The following is a 6440-nucleotide window of genomic DNA, read 5'->3' as shown; positions in this document are numbered from 1 at the left end:
AATCTAACAATTGAGGTTAAAACCCTTTAATAGTTCTGGAAAAATTGGATGAGTAAAATTTACATGAGATACAAAAACAGAGAGAGAAGTTGTGTGAGCACAGGGCAGCTGCAGGGTCCAGCTGCAGGAGGTGACATCTCCATATGGGAGGGAGTTGCTGGCTGAGGGGATTATGCTGCTGCTGCTGTCCTTTGGCTGTACAAGACGACCAAGGAAAGGAAGTGCTCTTCGTATTGGTGACTTTACACCATTTTAGACCATGTAACTCAATGCAATAGCCAGTAATTCCCCTTTAGCTTTCCCTTAACTGTCAAAAAACCAGGCTGCAGCTATCAAACGCCCTCTGGGTTGACACAGAAGGACCTCTAGTAATAGCCTGACCAAGTAGATTACTTTTTTTCTCCCTTGAAGTGTAGGACACAGGGATTTGGTCATGCTGTTGCAGGTATAAGTCTGGGTGATTGTGTGCATACATGCACACTTACATACACAGATTTCTCTATTTTGATAATGCTTTTATTGCTCTAGTAAGGATGAACTAGAGACATGTGAGTGCATTAAAGATAGCATCTTAATAAATTCTAGCCTTCCAGTTCTCCACTTTGCTGAGTATGGTTTTCTAAATTGCACATTTGAGGTAAATTGCCTTAAAAGTACTGGAGTTTGGAGAAAAAAAAAAGGGGGAGGAGGGGGGAAAATAAAATAGTAATGTTCCATTAAAGCTGTTATCTCAAGTCGTGGAAATTTTTTTTTGTTTTTTGGGGGTTTTTTTGTAAGGCATAACTCAGAAGCAATTTTCTACCCAGTTTACAGTAATTATGTTGATTGTCATTAACCATGCAACACAGAATTGTGTTTATAATAAAGTGCAATCCTGTAAATAACACAGGCATAGCTCATGAACAGTGCAACTTAATTGGGGTCTCGGCTTGAAATATCCCCCAGCTGACAGTGAAAGATAGATGACATTATCCTAGATGTAACCCCACTGAAGTGATACACCACAAATATCTTACTCTTCCATGCATTTAAGGGAATGGGAAATAGTATCCTGAAAATTATCTAAACAATATGCAAGTTTTTCATGCTTTCAAACCTGGGTCATTGATTCTCATAATGGCCTTGGACTCCAAATAACTTTCACCATATGCACTAAAACATTTCCAGCCTGAGTACTGTTATTAAAATGCCAAGAATTTCTTAAAGAAACTCATTTGCTATTTTCCTTATTATGTTATATAGCTTAGGACATAAACACTTACATGCCCTGGAAAAGGAGAAAATTGGAAAAGCTAGCACTATGCTGCAGCACAGAGTTTAATTTAAACAATATATATGTATAGTGTGCCTCAGAGACCTCTATTACCTCTTCAGTGGGGTCAGACAAGTACAGACACTGTTGAGAGTTACAGTAACAAGAAAGCAAATGCATTTCCAACGAGTAAGGCAATAAAAGCATCTTTTATTAGCTATCTACAAATAATGTAAATTTCTATATATCACCCAGCAGAGAGGGATTTTCTGCCAAGCCCATAGAGTCATAGAATAATTCAAGCTAGAAGGGCCCTCTGCAGGTCACCTTGTCCATTTGCCTGCTCGAAGAAGGCATGGCTAGAACAGATAGTTCAGAATCCCATCAAGAGTTAGTTAAACATCTCCAAGGAGGGAGAGTCTGTAATCTCTGAGAATTCTTTTTCCAGTGCCTGACCACCTTGACCCCCAGCCTCAAAATCAAGCTTTTCAAAGCCTCTGAGTGACCATGGCCTTTCTGTGTTACAGTGATGGTTTGAGAGTCAGCTTACACACAGTGGTCTCTACAAAACCAGAGAAGTCTCCAGTGATGCAGTGGGTGGAGGTGGCTTAATCCTGCATCACCTGTCTCAGCAGTGCTCCAATGCTGCTGCAGCACTTTGAGGCTCCAGGGAACTGCTGGAGTTTAGGTAAAAGAGAGACTACTCCTGGCGAAGGCAAGTGCAGAACCACCACTGTCTACACTTTGTTTTTGCTAACAAATTTTAGAATATAAAAATGAAGCCAGATATTTGTAGTAGAGATTTTTTTAAAAAAAGCCTCCACTTTGCAACCTTCTTTATAGCATTAAAAAATACCTACATTTTGGAACTAGCTTAATATTTACATTTATGCAGTGTCTTAATGCCAAAATACAAACACAGGGCTTATAGATACAATATGTAAAATAGAAATATCTAATTATGTTGAATATTTATATGGTACTTCTCATTCTCTAGATTTTTTATTTTGCTTTTATACATATAAACAAGTAAAACTTTATTAAAATGAACCAAAGTCCTAACCAATCACTTCTGCCAAGGATGTGAGTTCATGGGCACTCATTTCCACGTGGGCATCATGAAAATCTCAATAGTTATGATAGCCCTTCCTCTTCTGGTATACATTTCACCAGAAACATGCAGACACTGATTATGCAAGGACTGAGGGCCTTGGAAGGGCTTCAAGAGACTTCATTCCCTTGTGCCTACAGCAAACCTGTTGACTCAAAAAGTGCTTTTCACCAGCTGATAATAGCCAATCTTTGTATGGCTTCACATAGCAGCCTTTTTCCTCTTGGGCCTGGACTGACAAGAAAGTTCACTGATTCTGATAACAGCTCCTAGCAAAGGGACTTGAACATGGTTCTTTCTCCTGCTTACTCCTGAGGCTGAATGATGCATCATTCCAGCCCCAAGTCCTCCTCTTCACAAGAGAGCCTGGTGTACAAGTTGCAATACTGAGAGAAAGGAGTATCACCTTCTGCATTGGAAGGTGCCATCTCCTGGTGACCACCTGCCAGGTATATGCAGAACTTCCTACCTCATCTGCAAATCTCGATTTCATCTCTTTGCAGGAAAAAAAAAAACAAAAAAACAAAACCAAAGCAACCTAAAAAAACCCCACAAAACAAAACAACAAAAAAAAAACCAACCCCAAAACAAAACAAAACAAAAAAAACCAAACCAAAACAAAACAAAAACAGAATTAAAAAAAAAGCAAGAGAAGTTACAACAACCACATAATAAGTCATTTCACTGAAATCCACCCTGGTAGAAATCCCCCCTGAGAGAGAGACTTCTCAGACTCTCCTTGCTTCCAGGAGAGCCTTGGCTTCAGGCAGACCCCTCTCCACTGTGTATGCCACATAATCACTTTTCTGCCCAGGTGGCTTTTATCCTGGGATGTCCCACTGCAGCTGCTCCCTTTGATACCTTCCTTTCCTGCCACTGGAAGCTCATGTGGCCCAGTAGGGAGCAGGTTATGCAGGCTTCCACTTAGAAACACAATGAGCCCTTTTCATCCCACTATTCCTGCAGGATAATGTTCCTCCATTATCCTCTGCTTGTTGGCACAAGTGAACATCTGGTCCTTTTCTCTAAAGAACATTTTCCTGAAAATTAGAGCAACTTCTCTTGCACTGATCTAGTGGCCAAAGGGGACAGCTAAAATGTGACATGGCAACATCTCCTGGTGAAAAGAAGTGCCTACAGGCACTAAATTTAAAGCAGCATTTTAGTTGACTGAGTTATGAGATTGTGTTTAACTGCAACAGTGATACTTGTGGTAGACAGGAGGATTTGGAGCAGATACTGTTTTAGCAGAAATATTTGCATGTGATACTGTGTGAATGAATACAAAGTCTAAATTCACTTATCCATCAATTAAAAGAGTGGATCAAGAATAAAAGCCATTACTATTGGGACCACTGTGTCCGTGGCTGTCTTTGGAAATGTTCCAGTGATAGCCTGGATTCACCCCATGCAGTTTAACTTCTCTGCTGTGTTAGCCACACAATATTTCATTAATGACTTTTCCTTCTCCAGTCTCTCCCTCTTTGCAGAATGGGTTCAGAGGACCTTTAAAGGTCATCTAGTCAAAGCTCCCTCCAATGAGCAGGGACAGCTTCAACTAGATCAGGCTGCTGATATTCAGTAAATATAAATTAAATACCTCCACTCTTACTTATCTCCATCACAACTTTGCTCCTCTATAAAGAGGAGGGCACCACGAGGTTCTCAAATACAACAGTCTGGCATTTTGTTGAGGATTAGTATAGTAAATTCTATGAACTATGAACTCTGTGGGACTTCTGCAGTGGTAAGGAGGTCCTGTATGTCAAATGTTCTACTTGTAGCACAGCCCATATGCTTTACAAACAGAACAAAACCCATCTAAGATCTAACCAATAATTAAATATTTAGTAGCACCAAGTAAAATTTGCCTAAATAGTATTTTATATAGAAAATAAATTTTACTTTTTATTTAAATTTTATATTTAAATAAAAAGCAAAATTGAGACCTTCAGAAAATCAGGAAATCAAGAAGTAAATGTAAAGCCCTAAATTTAATAACTCATCCAGACACCTCTTTCATAGGAGGTGATATAAGAGGAACATATGGAACACTAGAAGAATACAGAGGCCCCAGTTCTTTTTTTAGTTACATCAATAAATTATATTCGCTTCCTTCAAACAGCACAATGCAGTCATAAAACCAGTACCATATTGGTTGATTTGACAAAAATAATTAATTCCAAGTAAACCTTCAATGGAAACATTTTGGTATTAGCTTGGTAAATACTACTAAGGTTTGCTCTCTGTTGACCACAAACTTGATTTTACCTCTTGAATTACAAATTTGCCCAGTTGAGCCCCAGCTTGTAATGCCCAGCCAACAGGCTATGAAGCTTCCTTCCCTCAAAGCCATAGGCTGCCGTAGGAGATCCTGCCAAGCTCACATTATCTCCCTGTGTAATTACAGCTTTTTAGTTCAGTGGGGTGTGATTAGCTCAAGCTGTAACTCATTAAGTGCACTATAATTACAGTGCACTCAGCTTCACAGTTGGTTTTGACCTAGAAAGGGCGTGTTCCTGGGGTTATTTTAACAATCTGTTGGCAGTGCTCATAGGCACCACCAAGCCTCGCAAGGAAAACATCTGAAATTCGACAGGCACTTGACAGCCTCGTTAGTGGCTGCCAGTGTTAAACGTGTCTGGATATTTCTGAGCTTTCTGCATGTTGGTCTCATTCATGTGTCTTTACTTAACATATCAAGATTAGCTCTTCTTTTAACAACAGATGCCCAGTGGGGGGAAAAAAAAAGGTTTATTTATTAACGATGAAATTGTTAATTTCTGAATAGAATAATCAAAAATATAAATGTGCAGTAAGTGCTGGAGTTGTAAAAGGCAGTAAAAATTACAAGCTGAGCACAGGAGAAATCTCATTTTATGATGAGGAACTATGTTTTAGTGCAATTAGGGCAGCAGATGCTGAATGCCTGGTCTGAAAAAAAATAAATGCAGTTTCCACAAAAAATCTTTTATGACAATTTACCGTTATAGATGTGTATAAAAGAACAATATTATAGCCACCTTCAAAAGCTTGTCCCCCATTTTTTGCATTTCCTTTCAACATTTTGTTTGAATTAATGTTGCTAGGTATCATTGCATTAATTTAACCACACCCATGAAGAAAAGCTGCCAATTCATTTCCGTTATGGTGGAGGCCTGGTGATACAAAATGTTACCTGCCAGTCACGTCAAATATTCTCTGGGGTTTTTTTCTGTTAAAAAGAATCTTCCTGAAAATCTCTCTTCTCTGTCTCTCTTTCAACAGGTATTGCTTTCACTGTTTTTTTCTGGACATATGAATACTGATAAACTGCTTCTGCAAGACCAGAATTGCTTTTCGCCTATTAAGAAGCAAGAATTGATCACAAAAACTATAGAGACAAAATTAAATTGGACTTTTCTTTGGTCAGTAGGGAAAGAGAATTTTCCATTCAAAAAAATTGTGGACAATAGGCCAATGTTTTTAAATTACACATAATTAAGGACAATAGCCTGCGATATTGTGACAGTTTTGCATGAACTTCTCTTGGGATTTTATACCTTCAGGTGGCACAAAGGGGTGCAGAAAAGCAGCCCTGGTACAAATGTGACTGAGAATAGCCTGTAGCATAATAGATAGACTACACTATTGTTGCAGAAAACAAACTTTTCAGCTTTGATTCTATGAAAAATACCCTTGCTCTGCAGGAAATTCTGTTCCCATCAGGGAAGCATAGTGGAAGAGGTCAGAAAAGGGGCTGCCAAAGATGTAACAGGTGGATTTTTCTCAACAGCAGGATAACTTCACTCTTTTGTGTGCAAAACTGAGCTCTCTGAATCACTCTGAAGTTGCACTGCCACTTGCCTCTTGCTGTTCTGGTCTCTTAACCCAAAGGCCAGCAAGGCACCCCCAGCCAAAGCATGCAGAAACATCCCTCCCTGCTGAACGATGAAGTGTCCCAGCAGATCAGCAGAGCACTGCGTGTGGCAGGCGAGGTCTGTGTGAACAATGGATCACAAAACCAAGGCACTGGGCTTTCTTACACAGAGAAATTGAAAGAAAACTATCAGCCAGGCCTGCTGAGGGAATCTGAAA

General features: G+C 39.4%; 1 long non-coding RNA gene across 1 annotated transcript; it reads left to right on the top strand.

Annotated features, from left to right (window-relative positions):
- The first annotated feature begins 4867 nt into the window (after nt 1-4867).
- Nucleotides 4868-5856, top strand: LOC135301334 (uncharacterized). Its single transcript, XR_010363083.1, has 2 exons — nt 4868-5029; nt 5631-5856. It is a non-coding gene; the product is annotated as an uncharacterized LOC135301334 (long non-coding RNA).
- Nucleotides 5857-6440: the final 584 nt, after the last annotated feature.

This window comes from Passer domesticus, chromosome 5 (genome assembly GCF_036417665.1).
Source record: "Passer domesticus isolate bPasDom1 chromosome 5, bPasDom1.hap1, whole genome shotgun sequence".
In the NCBI taxonomy this organism is placed as follows: Eukaryota; Metazoa; Chordata; class Aves; order Passeriformes; family Passeridae; genus Passer; species Passer domesticus.
The sequence above is the reverse complement of the archived record's forward strand: the minus strand, read 5'-3'. Positions and strand labels throughout refer to the sequence as shown.